The sequence below is a fragment of the Triticum urartu genome, unplaced genomic scaffold, assembly GCF_056163025.1.
Source record: "Triticum urartu cultivar PI428250 unplaced genomic scaffold, HENAU_Tu73 scaffold2, whole genome shotgun sequence".
Taxonomy (NCBI): domain Eukaryota; kingdom Viridiplantae; phylum Streptophyta; class Magnoliopsida; order Poales; family Poaceae; genus Triticum; species Triticum urartu.
In genome coordinates, this window is record NW_028260368.1 from 5,121,537 (window position 1) to 5,146,536 (window position 25,000).

Genomic DNA, 25,000 nt, shown 5'->3' on the forward strand with positions numbered 1-25,000 from the left:
TATTGTAGAAATTCTGGGATCTGCGATTGGACATGGAAAATAGAAATACTTTTTCTTGGGTAAAGGAACAGATAACTCGATCGATTTCTGTATCGATCATGATATACGTAATAACTCGGACATCTATTTCAAATGCATATCCCATTTTTGCGCAGCAGGGTTATGAAAACCCACGAGAAGCAACTGGACGAATTGTATGTGCCAATTGCCATTTAGCTAGCAAGCCCGTCGATATTGAAGTTCCCCAAGCTGTGCTTCCCGATACTGTATTTGAAGCAGTTCTTCGAATTCCTTATGATATGCAATTGAAACAAGTTCTTGCTAATGGAAAAAAGGGAGGGTTGAATGTAGGTGCTGTTCTTATTTTGCCCGAGGGATTCGAATTAGCGCCGCCCGATCGTATTTCCCCTGAGTTAAAAGAAAAGATAGGAAATCTTGCTTTTCAGAGTTATCGTCCCGATAAAAAAAACATTCTTGTGATAGGCCCTGTTCCCGGTAAGAAATATAGTGAAATTGTCTTTCCCATTCTTTCCCCTGATCCTGCTACGAAGAAAGATGCTCATTTCTTAAAATATCCCATATATGTAGGGGGAAACCGAGGAAGAGGACAGATCTATCCTGATGGTAGCAAGAGTAACAATACAGTCTATAATGCTACGTCAACAGGTATAGTAAGAAAAATACTACGTAAAGAAAAGGGGGGGTATGAAATATCCATAGTTGATGCATCAGATGGACGCCAAGTGATTGATATTATACCTCCCGGACCAGAACTTCTTGTTTCAGAGGGGGAATCCATCAAGCTTGATCAACCATTAACAAGCAATCCTAATGTGGGAGGTTTTGGTCAGGGGGACGCAGAAATCGTGCTTCAGGATCCATTACGTGTCCAAGGCCTTTTGTTCTTCTTCGCATCCGTTATTTTGGCACAAGTTTTTTTGGTTCTCAAAAAGAAACAGTTTGAAAAGGTTCAATTGTACGAAATGAATTTCTAGGTCCCGGGATTTCTTACCATCAAGTTGGTAAAAAGCCTCGATTTATTGGCAATTGCTAGAATTATCTATGATCTATTTTGGAAATCCTTTTTTTGTTTAGACTGCTTTTTGTTTATGAGATGTCTGGAATTCCTTATTTATATCCCATGCAAAAGAAGAGAATCCAAGGCAAAGGCGAGAACAATCAAATTAAAATTTCTTCTTTTTCGGAGGGATTGCAGGTCTTCTTAATCGTCTATTCGGCACAAGAAAAAGCCTTTTTCTTGTGCCGATTCTTCTTGTATCAAAATAAGAATCCTTTTTCTTCCTAATTCGTCAAAGATTACTATTTCTTCTTTATTCGGGTCTGTCTCTTGGACCTCTTTTTCTTTTGCTTAGGTTTAGCCGAGGTAGTGGACAAACAGAGGGGAAGAAAATATGGCGGGGGAAAAATTTCTTGTGATTGTGAGCAAATTGCTTGGCTTGTTTAATTAAGTTCAACTTCAAATTTACAGAAATTTTGCAAAAAAAAAGTAAACTCTTCCATTGAAGGTTTTTTTATTTTTAGGCTAGTTGAATAGTTTTGATTAAGGTTTTATTAGTTTATTACTCGAAACTAAATCAAGGATTTTCAGGATACTTCCTTCGTGGAATAAGATATTGGATCCTCGAGTGATCTCTTTTTCTTGTTGCTTCATAAGAGTGAATCGAATAGATTCAATTCGCGTTATAAGAGTAAAATAAAAATTCCGCGGGTCCTTTCCGCTCTAATCAGATAAAGGGGGGTAAGGACCCGCTAAGCTCCTACTTTTTCATGTTTACAATCTGGTCCCTCCGATTACTATAGAGATGAACCCAATCCAGAATATGAACCATAAAAGAAAACACCTACTAAACCAATCACAGCAATACCAGCTACAGTACCTATCAGCCAAAGAGGAATTCTTCCAGTAGTATCGGCCATTTCCCCTACTTTCCTCCACATTTTATCAATTGGTCATGCTAGAGACAAAAACAGTCATGGGTAGTTATAAGGATGGTATCCTTCCAAATGGGATAAGAGAATTCTTATTAGTCTCTTTCTTTCTCTCAATTGAAGAAGTAATTGGAAAATAAAACAGCAAGTACAAAAATGAGTAATAAACCCCAGTATAGACTGGTACGATTCAATTCAACATTTTGTTCATTCGGGTTTGATTGTGTCATAGTTCTATAGTTGGAATTTGTTTTATCGTTGGATGAACTGCATTGCTGATATTGATCCCAAGAAAAAAACAGTAGGTACAGCTAGTCCGTGAATAGCCAGCCATCGCACTGTAAAAATAGGATAGGTTCGATCTATGGTCATTGAGGGCCTCCTAAAAGGATCTACTAAATTCATCGAGTTGTTCTAAAGAATCAAAACGGTCGGTTATTAACGGAATTCCTTGTCGGCTTTCCGTGAAATACTCGTTTGGCCTAGGACTTCCAAACACGTCATAAGCTAAACCCGTACTGACAAATAACCAACCCGCAATGAATAGGGAAGGTATAGTAATGCTATGAATAACCCAGTATCGAATACTGGTAATAATATCAGCAAAAGAACGTTCTCCCGTGCTTCCAGACATGCTGAACTCCCAAAATTTTTGTACATTCAAAAAAGGAATTGATTCCGTAAAAGATGGGATCGACCAGTAAATAGAAAATTACTGATATTTCATCCTTGTGAGATTGTCAATTTTGTACCAAAGGTGTATTTTGAGTATACCGAATTAGTATAGCTATCCTTCCTATGGCACAGCAATCTGGTTTTGCCTGGTTCCGAAACATAATTACTTTTTTATTTTTTTTTTGTCTATAGGTAAGCTATATGTTATTCAAGGCATCAATAGAAAACCCCATTTTTGTAGGTTCTACTTACTTTTCATTGGCTTCGGAATAATAGAGTAATTCGGAATAGCAGCCAAAATCTTGGGAAAATCTAAGTTAATGATCAATAGGTTTGGATAAATAATTTAGGAAGGATATTCTCATACTGACACAATACAAGGACAAGTATATGTGAAATCTATCCTTTCATAATTCGTAATTCATCCTTGTATTGTTTGTTGGATTAGGTCTAACTTTCTTGACCAAACTGCGAGCGCGGAACTTTACGAGATGAAATAGGGAAAGACAGAAGATAGAATAGAACTTAAAAGGATAATTGAAGTGACTCGTCTTCGAATCTACTTTGGTTGGAGTTCGAAAAAGGAATAAAAATAAAGTAAATTCAAGGAAGAGCTTTCTTTTTTTTTTTTTTTTAACAGCCCCTTGGCAGGTCGTGGAATGCTTTTGTTCTCCTCTTATTCCATATGGAATACAATCAGTTAAAATAAGAAGGAATAGGGGAATATTCGATCGTTCACTCCAAAAAGAGGGTCCTATTGAAAAAGAAATTATCCAAAATAGAAAGAAGTTTTTTTTTTCAAATTCAATTGTTTATTTATCTCTTATTCAAAAATTTCCCTGAAAATTGAATTTCTTTTTTTCATTCAATGGGGTTAGATGATCTAGTTCTTAATATTATTACTTTACTCAATTGACAAATTCCACAACAAATCTCTTGATTCGGAATTAGGGACTCATGTATCATCTGATGAATCCACTTTCTTTTACACTTCTGTATCTTACTCTATCTTGTTTTTTAGTATTATCTAAAATAACTGATGAATTATGAATTTTCCATAACTTAGGTAAATGCTTTACCAACATATGTAGTGTAGTAAAAAAAAATAAATGGAATTTAACTCTTTCATGCTTACTTTAACTAGTTATTTTGGTTTTCTACTGGCTGCTTTAACTATAACCCCAGCTCTATTTATTGGCTTGAACAAGATACGCCTTATTTGAATTGACTGAATAATTATAATTCAGAAAAGAAAAATCTTTCTTTGGGATTCCTGGCATTCTACGACTCTTTTCCAGACTAATTAGGAATTCTTTTCTTGGTCATTGAGATTCGTGGATAATTTAGAGTACTATTTAGGGATAGATCGTACCTCTTTTTTTATCCCCTCGAACAAATCGAAATGATTGAAGTTTTTCTATTTGGAATCGTCTTAGGCCTAATTCCTATTACTTTAGCGGGATTATTCGTGACTGCGTATTTGCAATACAGGCGTGGGGATCAGTTGGATCTTTGATTGAGTCATTTTTTTTTTTTGATTGACCTCCTCCAGACCAGAGAGGAGGTCAAATTGAAATTGGAGTTACAATTCAATTTTGTTAAGTTATTTTACTCTGCTTCGACATAAAATAGATGGAATCACGCTCTGTAGGATTTGAACCTACGACATCGGGTTTTGGAGACCCGCGTTCTACCGAACTGAACTAAGAGCGCTTTCATTCATTCAAAAAGAAAATCTTTTTCTATTCCTAATGTATCTCACGTACGTATAGTCTCCACAAATTCAAGTTATACCCACTTTACTTTAATTGATCTCGTCGCTACTGCCTATAAAGAAGAAAGAAGTAATAGGTAGGGATGACAGGATTTGAACCTGTGACATTTTGTACCCAAAACAAACGCGCTACCAAGCTGCGCTACATCCCTTTTCCAAATTAAATTGTTGTACAATGCCATTGTACACAATTCCTGTCTTCTTTTCCACATCATAATTTTCTTCTTCTTTCTTTCTCTATCTATATATAGAACCCTCGTGTCATTTCTTCTTTTTGGTCTCATATAATTAAGGAATTATATACATATAAAATCCAATATAATTTCGCCTATAAAAGAAGGATTACTTTTCCTTGGTAATATATAGGAAGAAGGGGTCATCTTTTTCTTTTTTAGGGATAGGAAAATTTCGTCGATATGGTTCATTTTATATATAGCATAACAATCTTGGGCAAGAGTTTATGATCATATATGTATTCCAACAAGGAAGGAGGATTTTCAATGCGGGATATAAAAACATATCTCTCTGTAGCACCCGTGCTAAGTACTCTATGGTTTGGTGCTTTAGCAGGTTTATTGATAGAAATTAATCGTTTATTCCCAGATGCTTTGTCATTCCCTTTTTTTTAATTCTAGTTATTGCTATGGGAGGGATAGATTTCTTCGTGATATGACAAAATTTGATCCTTTTCAATCTTTTTTTAGTATCGGAAGGAAAAAGAAAGAAAAGATGGATTGGGTTGAACCTCAGAGTCATTAAAAATTTGGTAAACCCCATTTTTGAAAATAGAAATTCAATTTAAAGGGGTACCCAAGCTAAATAAGGCCTCAGAAATCAGAGCATAGAAAAGGCGGGGCTGGCTAATTAAATGAAAGGATTTCGAACCAAAATCTTTGCTAATTCGACAAGGATTGTATTCTTTAATTATTTCTCTATTTTTTATTACTTAATTAAAGAATAAAAAAAAATTATTCTAATGAATTTTATTCTTCTTCTTCGGATTCAAAATAGAAGAATAAAAGAATAAGTAGAAGAATTAAGTTAAGTCAATCCAAAAAGAAAAGGAGGTTCATGGCCAAGGGAAAAGATGTTAGAATCAGAGTTATTTTGGAATGCATCAGTTGTGTTCGAAAAGGTGCCAATGAGGAATCGACGGGGATTTCTAGATATAGTACTCAAAAGAATCGCCACAATACACCCGGACAATTAGAATTCAAAAAATTTTGTCGTTATTGTCGCAAGCATACGACTCATCACGAAATAAAGAAATAGGAACATCGTGTGTTTGATCTTTCCAAACAACAGAAAGAGTAAGAACTTCATATTTAATATATAAAGAAAACATAGTATAGAATACAAAATACAAATCAACTCATCTGATTTCCGGTAGATATTATTTCATATGTATAGAGGGTATTCATATACTATAATATGAATCAAATAAGATATGGATCAAAGAAAAACTACTTCTTCTGGATCCTAAATTAATAAAATAAAGAAGTGAATTTTCAAATTTTCAAATTTTAAATAAGGAATAAATCATGTATACATCTAAACAACCTTTTCTTAAATCTAAGCAACCCTTTAGTAAATCCAAGCAAACTTTTAATAAATCCAAGCAACCCTTTCGTAAATCCAAGCAAACTTTTCGTAAATTCAAGCAACCTTTTCGTAAATCTAAACAACCTTTTCGTAGGCGTCCCCGGATTGGCCCGGGAGATCGAATTGATTATAGAAACATGAGTTTAATTAATAGATTTATTAGTGAACAAGGAAAAATATTATCGAGACGAATAAATAGATTAACCTTGAAACAACAACGATTAATTACTCTTGCTATAAAACAGGCTCGTATTTTATCTTTCTTACCGTTTCGTAACTATGAGAACGAAAAGCAATTTCAAGCCCAGTCAATTTCAATAATTACAGGTTCTAGACCCAGAAAAAATAGACATATTCCTCAATTAACGCAAAAGTACAATTCCAATCGAAACTTAAGAAACAACAACCAAAATTTAAGAAACAACAACCGGAACTTAAGTTCCGATTGTTGATGTTTTATTCGAATTCGAAAGGGCCAGACCTATATATATTATAAAGAAAGTAATCCAGCTCGTTGATTCCTACCACTTAATCTTAATTTATTGTATCTTCCCGGAGTTCCCTCTCCGGGAATTCATCTTTTATTATTCCAGTATATTACTTTATTTATACCTTTAATTGATGATCTTTATTTTATTGGAAATCGTGTAAAGATTATTTGGATTTGATACAGCTACTTGTGCAAGCATTTTACGATTAAGAATCAATTTCTTCTTGTACAGGTTGTGTATTAATTTACTATAACTATCGAATACTTTATATACCCGCGTTGCTGCGTTTATCCGAGTGATCCACAAACGACGAAAATCCCTCTTTTGCCTACCTCTATCTCGATGAGAGGAAACAAAAGCTCTTTTTACCTGTTGGGTAATCATTCGATTAAGTCTTAAATGAGCCCCTCTAAAGTTTGAGGCAAATGAACGCATTTTTGTTCGTCGTCTCCGGGCTATATATCCTCGCGGAACTCTGGTCATTGAATCAAATTAACCTTAATGAATAACTAATGATTTCTCTTCTTTTAGCCACCCTTTTTCTCATTAATAACAAAACTAATTATTCCGATATATAAAATATTAATTCCAATGGCTTTTGCTATAGTAACCTTCCCAACCACGATTTTTTATTCCACTCCGTTCAGTTATTTCTATACGAAATAACAAATTCATTCTAATAATACTAAAAAAAATAGTGGGTTCCATCGTTTCTATGGTTCCCTTTTAAACGGTGAGGCCCTCTCTATACACCGGAGCCCTTTCTTTCATCAAAAGGTATTGCGAACTTGTATAGTCCACATTCTTTGGCTCTACCTATCCATTATAGAGTAAATAGCTCTTTTCACAATAAGAGTTATCCATACAGTGACGGTATTTAATTATGAAAGTTGGCTAAGTAGCTGACCCTGTTAGTCCGTTCTTTTAAGATAAAGGAGCATAAGCCTTTTTCTTTTTATTACTATTTCCTCCGCTTAATGGATAACCATTTGCTACCAATGGGAGAATTGCTTCTTATTTCCAATTTAGATAATTGGATTTGCACCAAAGGAAACCATAAATTCCATATACCATAGAAATCTAGGATAGAGAAGCTATATCCTATTCATTGGTACTAATCATGGATACTTCAATTTTTTTTATATTTGTTTGAAGTCATGATCTGAACGAGTCGCACATACACCCTAGCACATGTTCCTCGACGCTGAGGGCATCCTTTAAGCGCGGCCGTTTTTCGAGCATTTCGTATTGGCTGTCTTGCGTTTCTAATAAGTTGTTTAACCGTCGGCATGTTGTATGTATATAGAAAAAAATGGATTGGTTTAGATCCATCTTAACCTGATGATTGCTCATCATGAAGTCTTTCTATTTTCTATTAAATCGAGGAAAACACGAATTTAGCTGTGAAATAACTTTACAAGAAATCCGGACACTACCAATCCTTAAACATTTCTGGAAACCACACTGGATCAGTATCGCAGTGCTTGTCAATCATTTCATCCCCTACAATATCGACAAGTCCATAAGCTTTGGCTTCGTCTGCTGACATAAAAACATCCCTTTCCATGTCTTCGGATACAACCCAAAAAGGCTTGCCTGTTCTTACTGCATAAACCCTTGTGATCATTTCGCGAACTTTGTGTAACTCTTCTACTTCTAGTAAAAATTCTGGTGTCCTTGCCCGATAATAAGCACTAGCAGGTTGGTGAAGCATAATCCTCGCGTGAGGGAATGCTATACGCTTGGTGGGTTCTCCTCCAAGCAGAATGAAGGACGCCATGGAGGCGGCTATTCCGAGGCATATTGTATATATATCTGGTGTCACCGTTTGCATCGTATCAAAAATAGCCATTCCTGAGATTAGCCACCCGCCTGGGGAGTTTATAAACAAAAAAATATCACTAATTCCATCTTCTATACTCAGATATACCATGAGACCTGTAATATGATTCGTGATCTCGCAACGAATCTCTTGACCTAAAAAAAGTGTCCTTTCTCGATACATAACATTGTATAAGTCAACCCAAGTCGCTTCTTCATCTCCAGGAATCCGGTAAGGTACTTTTGGAACACCAATGGGCATATTAGATTAATATTATTAAATTTAAGTAAGAAAACCACACTTTAATATGGAAACGTAAGAATGGAACAGAAAGAAAGAATCCGCAGTTTATTGTCTTAATTTTTATTCTTATTCTATATGAATATTATAGATTCTATTAATACGTAGATTGAAAGGTTATACATATAAGGAATGTAAGACAGATTGAATAAAGAAAAGGGAATGGGTGATTTGAATGCTAAACAAAGAGGGGTAGCGATCTATTCTTCGTTTTTTCCAAATTGGCCAAGTTACCCATTGCATATTGGCACTTATCGAGTATAGAATAGATCTGCTTCTCTTTCTTCTTATGAACAGAATTGGCTTCTTATTTTTAATGGAATGAAATAAATATTCGCGCTTTCTGACACAGAATCCCCTAGAAGGGTTAGGTACATAGGATATGGATAGTCTTTTTCAATGCGATAAAATAAAGCGACATCGTGTCTATTTTTCTTTGCTAAAGGGGTATTTCCATGGGTTTGCCTTGGTATCGTGTTCATACTGTCGTATTGAATGATCCGGGTCGATTGCTTGCGGTGCATATAATGCACACAGCTCTAGTTTCTGGTTGGGCTGGCTCAATGGCTTTATACGAATTAGCAGTTTTTGATCCCTCTGATCCTGTTCTGGATCCAATGTGGAGACAAGGTATGTTCGTAATTCCCTTCATGACTCGTTTAGGAATAACGGATTCGTGGGGTGGTTGGAGTATTTCAGGAGGAACTGTAACAAATCCGGGTATTTGGAGTTATGAAGGTGTGGCAGGTACGCATATTGTGTTTTCTGGCTTGTGTTTCTTGGCAGCGATCTGGCATTGGGTATATTGGGACCTAGAAATATTCTCTGATGAGCGGACGGGAAAACCCTCTTTGGATTTGCCCAAGATCTTTGGAATTCATTTATTTCTTGCAGGGGTGGCTTGCTTTGGCTTTGGGGCATTTCATGTAACGGGTTTGTATGGTCCTGGGATATGGGTATCCGATCCTTATGGACTAACTGGAAAAGTACAAGCTGTAAATCCAGCGTGGGGTGCAGAAGGTTTTGATCCTTTTGTTCCGGGGGGAATAGCTTCTCATCATATTGCTGCGGGTACATTGGGTATATTAGCGGGCTTATTCCATCTTAGTGTCCGTCCGCCTCAACGTCTATATAAAGGATTACGTATGGGCAATATTGAAACTGTACTTTCCAGTAGTATCGCTGCTGTTTTTTTTGCAGCTTTCGTAGTTGCTGGAACTATGTGGTATGGGTCAGCAACGACCCCAATCGAATTATTTGGGCCTACTCGTTATCAGTGGGATCAGGGATACTTTCAGCAAGAAATATATCGAAGAGTTAGCAATGGTTTAGCCGAAAATCTTAGTTTATCAGAAGCTTGGTCTAAAATTCCCGAAAAATTAGCCTTTTATGATTATATTGGTAATAATCCGGCAAAAGGGGGATTATTCAGAGCAGGCTCAATGGACAATGGGGATGGAATAGCTGTTGGATGGTTAGGACATCCCGTCTTTAGAGATAAAGAAGGACGTGAGCTTTTTGTACGCCGTATGCCTACTTTTTTTGAAACATTTCCGGTTGTTTTGGTAGATGAGGAGGGAATTGTTAGAGCAGACGTTCCTTTTAGAAGAGCAGAATCCAAATATAGTGTTGAACAAGTAGGTGTAACGGTGGAGTTCTATGGTGGCGAACTTAATGGAGTAAGTTATTCTGATCCTGCTACTGTAAAAAAATATGCGAGGCGTTCTCAATTAGGGGAAATTTTTGAATTAGACCGGGCTACTTTGAAATCTGATGGTGTTTTTCGCAGCAGTCCAAGGGGTTGGTTCACTTTTGGTCATGCTACCTTTGCTTTGCTCTTCTTTTTCGGACACATTTGGCATGGCGCTAGAACATTGTTCCGAGATGTTTTTGCTGGTATTGATCCAGATTTGGATGCTCAAGTGGAATTTGGAACATTCCAAAAAGTGGGAGATCCAACTACAAGGAAACAGGCAGTTTGATACACATTGTTATAGTATCTTTCACCTCTCTTTTTTGATTTGACATGGGAAACATCTCCCATCCTTTCTTTGACTCTTTTTCTTTCTTTATATGGGAAATTATCCCAAATGACAAATGAATAGGTGTGGAAGTTATAATTGTAAATAAACCAGGATCGAATCTATGGAAGCATTGGTTTATACGTTCCTTTTAGTTTCGACTTTAGGGATAATTTTTTTCGCTATCTTCTTCCGAGAACCACCTAAGGTTCCACCAACTCCAACTAAAAGAATAAAATAATTTCATTTAAGTAAGAAGTCCCCCTATCTGGGAGACTTCTTACTTAAATTAGTCTCCGTGTTCTTCGAATGGATCTCTTAATTGTTGAGAGGGTTGCCCAAACGCGGTATATAAGGCATACCCAGTAAAGCTTACAAGTAAACCAGATATGGAGATGGCGACTAAAGTTGCTGTTTCCATTTTTATAGAATTTCAAGATTACAATGGATCTACGAAAAGATCGTGTATTTACAACTACAACGGAATAGTATACAAAGTCAACACCAATGATTAAATAGAATTTATGGCTACACAAACCGTTGAAGATAGTTCTAAACCTAGGCCAAAACGAACTGGTGCAGGTAGTTTACTGAAACCCTTGAATTCGGAATATGGGAAAGTCGCCCCGGGTTGGGGGACTACTCCTTTTATGGGGATCGCAATGGCTTTATTCGCTATATTCCTATCTATCATTTTAGAAATTTATAATTCTTCCGTTTTACTGGACGGAATTTTAACCAATTAGGTTTCTACTAACTAAAACTAGGAAGTCAGAGTTTTTCCATCCAAAAAAGCCTTTCTAGTTTAAGATCTACATTTCTAGATATTATGGTAGTTCGACCGCGGAATTTTTTTGTTTCGGTATCTCTGGAATATGAGTGTGTGACTTGTTAGAATTGATCCTATTGATAATACATAGAAAGGGCCTGTTATCTCTATCAAGATGATTCTAATTCGTCAGATATTATTTATTCTAGTATCTGGAACACGAAATAGATAGAGTGGATCAAAAAAAAATGGAACTATGATTCATACTCACTATTAAGACCTCGCAACCAGACTGAAAAATTCAAGTAGTTCTTAAATAAAAATAAAAAAGAAATTTTCTTCCTTCCAATTTTGTTTGCCCAAAAGACAACTTTTTTTCTCTCGATTTTGTCGAGTCATTACACTGATTCAATAAATGATTATCAAGCGGTTCTTATTCGAAGAACCCTTGCCTTTTGTTTAGCTTGAGACTAAATCATCGTGGCTCTAGTATGAATCTAAGGTTTTAATTGAACTGATTCATAGGATCTCAACAAGATAATTTCTATATTACGCATAAAAAAACAAATCCTTTATAGGGAAGAGAAAAGTCAAGAAGCCTCTAATGACCAACATAAGGGAAAGGAAGAAAGAAAGACGCGCCAACTTGAGATTTTTTGGCATTATCATCACAAAGAAGATATTCCGGATTTTTCTTATTTGATATCTTCAAGGCAAATCGACCCAATTCAGTGGCTGATGAAGTTTTGAACCTTTTTTCTAATATTCGTTGAAAATTTTTGTGTTTCTGCTTGAGCCGTACGAGATGAAATTTTCATATACGGCTCTTAGAGGGGGACTCGGGTTAGTTACCTATCTCAATAAAGTATATGATTGGTTTGAGGAACGTCTTGAGATTCAGGCAATTGCAGATGATATAACTAGTAAATATGTTCCTCCCCATGTCAACATATTTTATTGTTTAGGGGGAATTACACTTACTTGTTTTCTAGTACAAGTCGCTACCGGTTTTGCTATGACTTTTTACTACCGACCAACCGTTACAGAGGCTTTTTCCTCGGTTCAATACATAATGACCGAGGCCAACTTTGGTTGGTTAATCCGATCAGTTCATCGATGGTCAGCAAGTATGATGGTTTTAATGATGATCCTGCATGTATTTCGTGTGTATCTCACAGGGGGATTTAAAAAACCCCGCGAATTAACTTGGGTCACAGGTGTGGTTTTGGCTGTTTTGACTGCATCATTTGGTGTAACTGGTTATTCTTTGCCTTGGGATCAAATTGGCTATTGGGCAGTCAAAATTGTGACAGGTGTACCTGACGCCATTCCGGTAATAGGATCGCCTTTAGTGGAGTTATTACGCGGAAGTGCTAGTGTGGGCCAATCCACTTTGACTCGTTTTTATAGTTTACATACCTTTGTACTGCCTCTGCTTACTGCCGTATTTATGTTAATGCACTTTCCAATGATACGTAAGCAAGGTATTTCGGGTCCTTTATAGGGAAGGCATATCATAGAGAATTATAATTATCATATATCATATCGGGTAGGTTTTGGTATTTCATTGCTACAAGCATGGGTTATTGTAAAATAACACATGTCATTTGGATACTTCTCTTCAACTCCAAAGTATTTTTATACAATACAAATAGTTGAAGTTAATTTTACGAAAGAAAAAAGGCGGATTATGGGAGTGTGTGACTTGAATTATTGATTTGGCCATGCAGATAAAGAATTGGATCTGCCACATTAGAATTCACAACCAAAGGTGTCTCCGCATCCAATCAACATGTAAGTCCCCTACCTAGGAAGGATAGGCTGGTTCACTTGAGGAGAATATCTTCTATGATCATACCGCAACCATGTCATCCATGAACAGGCTCCGTAAGATCCCATAGAGTAGAAATGGAATAAGTCATGTGACATGATCCAGTTCTCTATTTATTACACTTACCTTTTTATTATAGTATGGAAATGCATTCATTTTCTTTGCATCGATTGTGATCCGCAATACTATCGGAGTAAAAGAAGGGATCTAAGGAAGAATGTAGGCTAAACTTTTTGATTTTTTATTAGTAACAAGTAAATATTTTGTTTGGAGGTAAGAAACTTGCGATATTGAGGGGATAAATACCAACTAATCAAGAGACATGAGACAATCCACAAAGCAATTGATCATGATCAAATTTGTAAGCCCACTTGGATATTGAGCATTTACCCATAAGAATAGGATTATTTTCAATGAGTAGTTGTAGGTGCAACTTCGGAAAAGAGAATCTGATAAAGCTTTTCTTGCCTAGAGTCATTGAGTCATTATAAACCTTAATTCTATTAAGGATCTTCCGCGGTCTTATTTCTTTCACTCTTGCTCGAGCCGGATGATGATAAATTCTCATGTCCGGTTCCTTTGGGGGATGGATCCTAAAGAGTTCACCTATCCCAATAACAAAGAAACCAGACTTAAATGATCCTGTATTAAGAGCTAAATTAGCTAAAGGGATGGGACATAATTATTACGGGGAACCCGCATGGCCCAACGATCTTTTATATATTTTTCCAGTAGTAATTCTAGGTACTATTGCATGTAATGTAGGTTTAGCGGTTCTCGAGCCATCAATGATTGGTGAACCGGCAGATCCGTTTGCAACTCCTCTGGAAATATTACCCGAGTGGTACTTCTTTCCCGTGTTTCAAATACTCCGTACGGTACCCAATAAGTTATTGGGCGTTCTTTTAATGGTTTCTGTGCCAACAGGCTTATTGACAGTACCTTTTCTAGAGAATGTCAATAAATTCCAAAATCCATTTCGCCGCCCAGTAGCTACGACCGTTTTTTTAATCGGTACTGTAGTAGCTCTTTGGTTAGGTATTGGAGCAACATTACCCATTGATAAATCATTAACTTTAGGTCTTTTTTAGATATTTTTTGATTCATTCAACCGTGAAGTACCATAGGTATCTAGGAAATAGTTACTTCCAAGTGAATCTTCCCTAGATACCTAAAATCCATTTTATTATGATCCATTTCGCGAAAATATAGATTGTACCAAAGATGCTAAATTGTTTTCTTTTTATTCTAACTCGAAAAAGAAGAAGAAAAAAAATTGCAATGGATTTAAAACGAGAGTTTATTCTTAAGTAAATCAATTGGGAGATGCTTCTCTAGAGTGTCCCATATATGTTTTCTATCTTCCATACGAAAACTGTCAATTCTCAGAAGATCTTCTTCAGTCTTACTCAAAAGGTCCAATAGTGTATGTATATTGGCCCTTTTTAGACAATTATACGTTCTAGAAGTCAATTCTAATTGATCAATAAAAATACAATTCAATGGAATTCCTTTTTTGTTTTTCTTTAGATTAGTTAATCTTTTTTGAAAAGTAAAAAGGGGTGGAGTAAACCTGTTTTTATTTTCTTCGAAACTAGCGCCCTCTTCCTCCGCGTGTAGAAAAGGAAGAAATAAATCAATCAAATTACGAGAAGCCTCATAAAGTGCTTCCTTAGGGGTTAAACTTCCATTAGTCCTATTTCTAGAAAAAGTATCTCGTGTTTTTCATTTCCATTCCCACAAGAAAAAATACTATAATTCACATTTCGAACAGGCATGGATACAGCATCTATAGGATAACTTCCATCTTGATAGTTCTTTCTGAGTTCTGTCTGATATCCACGATCTCTCTTGATCTGTAAATCAATACAGAAATCAATGGGCTCTGTCAAGTTAGCTATAGGTTGTGCCGTATCAACGATTTCTACGGAAGGCGGTAAGATGATATCTTGAGCAGTTATGTATCTAGGACCTTTGACGCAAATGGATGCGTCTCTAACTCCATAGAGATTACTTCTCAATACAATTTCTTTCAAATTTAGTAAAATTTCTTGTACGGATTCTTCAATACCTGCTATTGTAGAATACTCGTGCGGCACGCTCCCAAATTTTGCACGTGTGATACATGTTCCTTCTATTTCTCCAAGTAAAGCTCTTCGCAAGGCAATACCGACGGTGTCCGCTTGACCTTTTCTAAGCGGGGACAGAATGAAACGACCATAATAAAGGCGCTTACTATCTACTCTTGATTCAACACACTTCCACTGTAGTGTTTGAGTGGATCCTGCTACCTCCTCTCGAACCATAATAGACTAGTATTATTATTTTATCATTGAATCGTTTATTTCTCTTGAAATGAAAGTTGAAAGCGGGTTAATTCTTTTACAGACGTCTTTTTTTAGGCGGTCGACATCCATTATGCGGCATAGGTGTTACATCGCGTATACAACTTAATCGCACACCACTTTTAGCAATGGCTCGTAATGCGGCATCTCTTCCACTACCAGCGCCCTTTACCATAACTTCTGCTCGTTGCAAACCTACTGTACGAATAGCATCTACTGCTGTTCTTTGACCAGCATAGGGTGATGCTTTTCTTGAGCTTTTGAATCCACAAGTACCGGCCGAGGACCAAAAAACCACCCGACCTTGTGGGTCTGTAACAGTTATAATGGTATTGTTGAAACTAGCTTGAACATGAATAACCCCTTTTGTTATTCTACGTGCACTCTTCCGTAAACTAAAACGTGCATTCCTACGTAAACCAATACGCACTTTCTTACGTGAACCAATTTTTGGTATAGCTTTTGCCATATTTTATTATCTCATAAATATGAGTTAGAAATAAAAAAAAGAAAAAAAGATACAAAGATATCCGTTTCAGGGTAAAATAAACCCTTTACTTTAATTATTTTAAATGAAATTATTTTATTTGGAATTGGAACATTTCCGCGGGTACTTTTTTTTACTTTTTAGAAAGTAAAGTTCTTTTTCGAAAGATTACCCCTGTCTTTGTTTATGCTTCGGATTAGAGCAAATGACTCTAATTCGTCCACGCCTACGAATCAGTCGACATTTTGTACAAATTTTACGAACGGAAGCTCTTATTTTCATATTTCCGTATCCTTTTTTAAACTATGAATCTAATCTTTTGGAAAAAATAAGTCTCTTCGCTTGAATTTTAGAACTTAGAATTTATTACCCTAGAAAAAAAAAGAAAAACCTAATCCTTTGAATCTTTGGTATCCTTCAAATCTTCGCTATCCTTCAAATCTTCGCTATCCTTCGAGTCTTCGATACGCTTCGAATCCTTATGGGGAAGTCTATAAATTATACGTCCCTTGCTTGAATCATAACGACTTACTTCAATTTTGACCCTATCCCCCATCAGTATTCGTATAGAACTAGACCGTATCTTTCCTGAAATATAGCCTAGGATGATGGTGTCATTCTCTAGCCGAACGCGGAACATTCCATTGGGTAGGGCTTCCGTAACTAAACCTTCGAAAGTTACTTTTGCTTCTCTCGGGTTTTTTTTTTCTCTCCTATTTTTTTTTTCTGTCATATTTTTTTTCTCCTATTTTTCTATTTTTATTTTAAAAATAGGAAGGGCGAGATAGAATTCGAGCACTATAGGCGGGGCGATTACCATATATAACATAAGACTTCTCCCCCAATTCTGTTTAGTCGAGCTTCTCGATCTGTCATTATTCCTCGAGAAGTAGAAAGAATAGCAATTCCCATTCCACCCAAAACTTTAGGAATTCCTTGATAGTTGGTATAAATTCGTAAGCCGGGTCGGCTGATACGCTTTAAAAAGGTTCTTGTTCTATATATTCCTTTTATAGTCTTTCTCTTTTGATGTCGCAAAGTTGAAACCAAGAAATATCTGTTACGTTCCTGATGTTTCCGAACACTTTCAATAAAACCCTCTCGTAGAAGTATTTTAACAATGTTTTCGGTAATATTTGTAGATACTACTCGAACTGTTCCTTTTTTATTCATGTCCGCATTTCTTATAGAGGTTAGTAAATCAGCAATAGTGTCCTTGCCCATAAGACTCTAATTCTAGGTTCCTCCTAATTTTTCTATAATCAACATGTTTTCTTTTTTTTTTTTTCATTTTGGATTTTAAAACATATACGTAAAACACAATCTACTAAATTAATTCTTTGGTCTCAATTTCGCCTACTAGTATTTATAATACTTCAGGAGCTAATGAAACTATTTTGGTAAAATTCAATTCTCTCAATTCCTCGGCAATCGCGCCAAAAACTCGAGTTCCTTTTGGATTGCCTTTTTGATCAATTATAACCGCAGCATTGTCATCATAGCGGATTATTATACCGTCTTCGCATTTGAACTCTTTACATGTACGTACAATTACAGCTCGAATTACTTCGGATCTTTCTAGAGGCATTTGGGGCAATGCGTCTTTGATTACAGCAACAATAACATCACCAATACGAGCATATCGCTGATTACCAGCAGCTCCTATGACTCGAATACACATCAATTTTCGAGCTCCACTATTATCTGCTACATTTAAAAGGGTCTGAGGTTGAATCATATTATTTTGATTTCAATTTGTTATTTCAATGCAAAAGGATGAAAGAAATATTGTCTTTCCAGAAAGAAAAACCGAGCATTTTTTTTTATCTTCCATACCCCTTTTAGGGTTCTATATCTCTAATCGAATAAATTGACTTCGTATGGGCATTTTACTGGCAGCTATGGAGATAGCTGCTCTAGCTACAGTTTCAGATACTCCCCCCATTTCATAAAGTATACGACCAGGTTTAACAACGGATACCCAATATTCGGGGGACCCCTTTCCCGAGCCCATACGTGTTTCCGTGGGTCTTAGTGTAACCGGTTTGTCGGGAAATATACGTACCCATATTTTTCCACCACGACGTGCATATCGTGTTATTGCTCTTCGTCCTGCTTCTATCTGTCTCGCCGTGATCCAAGCGGGTTCAAGTGCTTGAAGAGCATATCTACCAAAACAAATACGATTGCCTCGGCAGGATTTTCCTTTCATTCTTCCTCTATGTTGTTTGCGAAATCTGGTTCTTTTGGGGTTATAGTCGATGGTTCTCTTTCTTAGTTCCATCTCTACTGCAAAACTGGACATGAGAGTTTCTTCTCATCCAGCTCCTCGCGAATGGAATCAGAAAGCATGTAAATTTCTCTAATTCATAATATTCCAAAATATTACGGTACGGATAGATACACATTAATAGATAATAGAAAAAGTTCGGTTTTTTTTATATTGAATTTGTTAAAACAGAAAAATATAATATATAGTCAAAAAAGAAGATCTAGAATATATCCAGATGTGTGTGTATATTTATCTAAATTCTATATTTATAGATAATGTAATCCTTCTTAAAAAAATCCTTATTTTTACTCTTATTGAATCGCGGTAAAGTATTCTAATTCAATAAGAATTTCGCGGGCGAATATTTACTCTTTCCTGTCTTATTTGTTAATTTATAAACTTACCAAATAAGACAATTTTTTTGGTTTGTTCCGCCATCCCACCCAATGAAGTGTTAGGATTCTTTTCAATAAAATCCTATGGAATCATAGGTTCTGTCGTTCCCACTGCTTCTCCTTGAATGGTTAGGTCTGAATCCCGCAACGGAGCTTCCAAAAAATTTCTTTCCGAGTTAATTTTCTCAGTTTTATTAACCCGGGCGGCTCTTTATTATTGCTTTAAATTTGTAGTTCTTGTTTCAAGTTACAATTTTTAATTCTCTATTATTTTTATTATATTGATGCTTTATCACATTGCCTTTTATGATGTAATTCATAGACCATACATAGTGGAATCCTATATCTTATTTATTTCCTCTTCCTTCTTTCTATCATCCCTCCCTTTATCCACATCCCTTTAGTTTTGCTTCACAACCTAGAATCCCTTTTCTTTTTTAGAGAAAAAATTGCAGTTGCTACAACTATATGACACATCTACTCATTTATGTTATGATAGAGGTATTTATTCATATAGTGACTGTTTCTTAGTTAGGATCTCGACAATACGAAGCAATAGGTTGGTTATTAGTTAATTTTCTATAATTACTAAGTTTTTTTCTTAAAAAAAAGAAAAAAATAACGAGTCACACACTAAGCATAGCAATTATATTAAATGATTTATCAATTTTCATTAAATCTTATAGAAAGAGGTATAATTTCTTCTTTTGCAGGGATTTCAGGAAAAAAGTCTCTTGTCATTTTTTATTCTATCAATGGACAGAATCCGAAGACAAGATTACTTATTCTTCGTCTACGAATATCCAAATTTTTACACCTAATACTCCATAGATAGTCCGAATTGGATAGCAGCAATAATCAATTTTAGCGCGAATTGTTTGGAGGGGAAGTCTACCCTTTTTAATAGATTCGGCGCGTGCAATTTCTTTTCCTCCGAGACGACCCGCAATTTTTACTTTTACTCCCCTTATATCTGCTTTTTTAGTTAATTCAATGGCTTTTTTCATTGCCTTTCGGAATGAAACTCTATTTTTTAATTGGAAAGCTATATATTCTGCAAGAATGTTAGGCTGTCTATAAGGTTCTTTAACTTTTTCGATAGAAATATTAAATCTCTGGTTTACAGAGTTAATTTCCTTTTGTAGATCTTTCTCTAATTCTTCGATTGCTCCTTTTTTCTTTAATAAATTTGGGAATCCAATATGGATTATGACGTGGATCGTATCGATTTCTTTTTGGATTTCTATATGTGTAATTACTTCGGAACTTGAACCTGAGTCCATTTTTCTATTATGTGTAATTACTTCGGAACTTGAGTCTGATTCTATTTTTCTATTCGAGCCCTTTTTCCTATTCTTTTGTATATAGTTCTTGATACAATCCCTTATTTTTTTATCTTCCTGTAGACCTTCAGAATAATTTTTTGGTTGTGCGAACCAAAAGGAATGGTGTTTTTGGGTTGTACCAAGTCTGAAACCGAGTGGATTTATTTTTTGTCCCATATTTTTCTATTCTATATTTTTTTTACTGGGAATCGAAATCTTAGATGGATCTAAAGGTTATTTAGATTTCTTTACTATATTTAGTACAATTGTTATATGACACATGCTTTTTTTTATGGGGAAACTACGTCCTCGAGCTCGAGGTCTGAATTTCTTCATAATAGTACTCCTACTGACTTCGGCTTTAGTAATAAATAAATTCGCTTTGTCGAAATCCCTATAATGAGTAGCATTTGCGGCTGCCGAATAAACCAACTTTAAGATGGGATAAGATGCTCGATAGGGCATGAGGTTCAGTATCATAACAGTTTCCTCGTAGTAACGCCAGCGAATCTCGTCAAGAACTCTTTGTGCTTTGAAAACAGACATAGGGATACGTTTTTGTGCTTTGAAAACTCTCTCGAACTTAAGTAGACGATCGGTTGGAACTTTCCTTGCGAGTTTCCTTAGCCCACTTTTCTTCTTCTTTATCCTAGGGATATACTTTACTAGTTTGAAACTTGTCATAAATAAGGTTATTCCCCGCCTACCTTTACTTTATTTTGAATCTTTTTTTCTTCTTAATCTTTCTATTCAGAATTCAGTTAACGACGAGATTTAGTATCCTTTCTTGCATTTTCATAACTCGTGAAATGCCGAGTAGGCACGAATTCCCCCAATTTGCGACCTACCATAGGATTTGTTATGTAAATAGGTATATGTTCCTTTCCATTATGAATCGCGATTGTATGGCCAACCATTGTGGGTAGAATGCTAGATGCCCGGGACCACGTTACTATTGTTTCTTTCTCCTCCTTCATATTGACCTTTTCTATCTTTGCCAATAAATGATGAGCTACAAAAGGATTCGTTTTTTTTCGTGTCACAGCTGATTACTCCTTTTTTCCTTTTTAAAGAGTGGCATTCTATGTCCAATATCTCGATCGAAGTACGGAGGTCAGAATAAATAGAATAATGATCAATGGAAAAAAGAAAAAAATCCTTTAGCTGGATAAGGGGCGGATGTAGCCAAGTGGATCAAGGCAGTGGATTGTGAATCCACCATGCGCGGGTTCAATTCCCGTCGTTCGCCCATCGCATTATTGCAAATTCCAAAAATGCAATTTTCCATATTCCTAGTTACGTATTTACTTACGGCGACGAAGAATAAAACTATCGCTATATTTTTTCCTTTTCCTAGTTCTTCTTCCAAGCGCAGGATAACCCCAAGGGGTTGTGGGTTTTTTTCTACCAATGGGAGCTTTCCCTTCACCGCCCCCATGGGGGTGGTCCACAGGGTTCATAACTACCCCTCTTACTACGGGGCGTTTACCTAGCCAACACTTAGATCCGGCTCTACCCAAACTTTTTTGGTTCACCCCAACATTACCCACTTGTCCGACTGTTGCTAAGCAGTTTTGGGATACTAAACGGACCTCCCCAGATGGTAATCTTAAAGTGGCCGATTTACCCTCTTTTGCAATGAGTTTCGCTACAGCACCTGCTGCTCTAGCTAATTGCCCACCCCTTCCACGTGTGATTTCTATGTTATGCATGGCCGTGCCTAAGGGCATATCGGTTGAAGTAGATTCTTCTTTTCTCTCAAAAAACCCCTTCCCAAACTGTACAAGCTTCTTCCAAAGCATACGGCTTTCTAGATGTATATGACGATCTCTAGACAGATGGATCTTATATGAATCATATGATGAAGTACCACATGAGTGGATATATAGGAAAGGAATCCAAATCTGCCGAATCGCTCATGTTATGATCTTCTACATCCTAGGTCTCTGCGTTCCGTCATCTGGCTTATGTTCTTCATGTAGCATTCAGATCGAATGACTCTATGAAATTACGTCGATACTTCCACATATTATGGGTAACGTAGGAGACATCCCTATTTTCCCCCGGGGGTCTTAATTACCACTGCTTAGCTTTCAATTTGCCTCTGACCATCAAATTAAATGTGAATAACCCGTCCTCCTCTCTTTGAAACAAGGGGCGCTTCCGGTTCTGTGCGTGCTTCAAACAATTTTGTCTTCTCCATATTACCATATCTCTAGAGCCAATAATTTTCTATGAGGAACTACTGAACTCAATCACTTGCTGCCGTTACTCAACAGTTTTCTGTTGAGGTCTATCCCGTAGAGGTAGTCAAATTGGATCAGTGATCGATTTCTAGGTTTCGTCGTAAACCTAATTGGTTACTTCCAATTACGTAAATCAATAGTTCAAACCGCACTCAAAGGTAGGGCATTTCCCATTGATATAGGAACTTTTGTACCAGAAACAATAGTATCTCCAATTATAGCCCCTCTGGGATGTAAAATATATCTCTTCTCACCATCCCCATAGTGTATGAGACAAATGTATGCATTTCGATTAGGGTCGTATTCTATGGTTACGATTCTACCAGATATGTCTTTTTGATTCCGTCGAAAATCTATTTTACGGTATAGGCGCTTATGACCTCCCCCTCTATGCCTTGCGGTAATGATTCCTCTGGAATTACGACCTTTACCACAACGGTGCCGTCCATGGATCAAATTATTTCGTGGATTGGATTTCACTTGCCTGTCTACGGTTCCCTTGCGTGTGCTCGGGATAGGTGTTTTGTATAAATGTTTCGCCGTATTATTAAGTATTCTCCTTTAGTTTTTTTCTCTATCTAGAAGTGGAATAGAATAACCCGGTTGAAGGGTAATGATCATACGTCTGTAATGCATTGTATGGCCCAGAATAGGTCCTATTCTTCTACCTTTTCCAGGTAGTCGATGGCTATTCACAGCTACCACCTTAACACCAAAGAAGAGTTCGACCCAATGCTTTATTTCTGTCTTAGTGAATCCCGATTCGACATTAAAAGTATATTGATTCTTTCCCAATAAACGAAGACTTTTTTCTGTAAATACTGCGTATTTGATTCCATCCATAAATCGACTTTCCCTCCTATGCTCTGAGTTCCAGTATCGATAAGAATTCGAGTTCTTATTGTTCTTATGTTATGGTATGAATATACCATACCAATTCGTTATGTATGGATGATGGATGAGATTCCATGGATAGAGAGCCAGTTCCAATAGACTTATGGAATGTTCCCGTTCGTGTGCATCCAGCAGGAATTGAACCCGCAAATTTACCAATTATGAGTTGGGCGCTTTAACCATTCAGCCATGGATGCTTAACAGGGATCATCGTACATCGTAAATAACCAATTTTCATATAGAAAGACATATCATAGAAAAATGAAATCGAAAATATTCCGAGATGGCAAATATTCGGAGATGACTATGAAAACACCTCTCTGGATCCTCGAATTGAAAGAGAGATTGAGAGGGATCAAGAATCCTAATTCTCGCTATTTGGAATGGATCCAATTCTATTGAGTCTGACTCATAGTGATCATTTCTCTTTAGCAAAGAATGACCTTGGTTATCAAAGGATTGAACAACCGGGATCCATTTACTTATGATACCTAGTTGGCATTGATAACAAGGATCTAATGAATTATGAGTTTAATAGATCCTCTTTAGCAGAAAGACGTATATTCCTTGCTCATTATCAGACAATCACTTATTCCCAAACCTCGTGTGGGACTAATCGTTTTCATTTACCATCTCATGGAAAACCCTTTTCGTTCCGCTTAGCCCTATCGGGTATTTTAGTGATAGGTTCTGTAGGAACTGGACGATCCTATTTGGTCAAATACCTAACGAAAAATTACGATTTTCCTTTCATTAAGGTACGAGGGCTTCTTATTCCACAAGAACGAAAGCACCTTTTCATTCTTTCATATACTAGGGGTTTTTACTTGGAAAAGACAATGTTCCATACTAAAGGATTCGGGTCCATAACCACGAGTTCCAGTGCACTAGATCTTGTAGCACTTAGCAACGAAGCCCTATCCATTAGTATTCCACATAAGAAATCCATTCTAGAAAAAAATACAATTAGATTAGCTCTTCATAGACAAACTTGGGGTTTGCGAGCCAAGGTAAGATCGGCTCGGGATCATGGGACCCTTTTCTATCAGATAGGAGGGGCTCTTGTACAAAATAGACTTACTAAGTAATAACCCCATAGAATCTATCTATATAAAGATAAAGAGGCAATCGTGTCAGGAAGCGGGTTTTTCTTTGGCCAAAAGGTACTTCGAACTTGGAACGAGCATGAAGAGATTAACGAGACTTCTTTCTCTTTTGAGTTTTTCTGGCGGACCTGCCGCGCAAGATCTTTGGTCTTCCCCTGGAACCGATGAAAAAAAGTGGATCGCTTCTTATGTACTCGCTCAGAATGATTCTTCTCTATCTATAGTTCATGGCCTATTAGAAGTAGAAGGTGCTCTGGTGCAATCCTTACCGACAGAAAAAGATTGCAGTCAGGTTGATAATAGTCGAGTGACATTACTTCGTCGGTCCGAACTAAGGAATCTGTTAGAAATGTTTTGAAATGGATATTGTTCTCTCTTTGATCAGGGATTGCTATATGAAAAGAAGTGGAGTTTGAAAAAGGGAACGGAATGCTCAAACCGGAACTGCTAGAGGAACGAATTTTCAATAGCATAACTTGGGCTCCTAGAATATGGCGCCCTTGGGACAATCTATTTGATTGCAGGGTTTTGTTCCGAAGCAAAGATATCCGCGGAGGCCGGTTCGTTCGTCCTATTCTGATATTCAGGACCAAGAGGTACTGGATTCTCTTTCGGATAGGCCCTGAAAGGAGAAGAAAGGCTGAAATGCCAACGGACCTCTGTCTATTCTCTAATTCACCCGATCCGATAGTACC

The 25,000-nt window shown here is 36.6% G+C and overlaps 2 non-coding genes across 2 annotated transcripts; both read right to left on the reverse strand.

Moving 5' to 3' along the window:
* Positions 1–4,264: 4,264 nt before the first annotated feature.
* Positions 4,265–4,338, reverse strand: TRNAW-CCA (transfer RNA tryptophan (anticodon CCA)). The gene has a single exon. It is a non-coding gene; the product is annotated as a tRNA-Trp (tRNA).
* Positions 4,339–4,477: 139 nt separating this feature from the next.
* TRNAP-UGG (transfer RNA proline (anticodon UGG)) lies at positions 4,478–4,551 on the reverse strand. The gene has a single exon. It is a non-coding gene; the product is annotated as a tRNA-Pro (tRNA).
* Between the last annotated feature and the right edge of the window lie 20,449 nt (positions 4,552–25,000).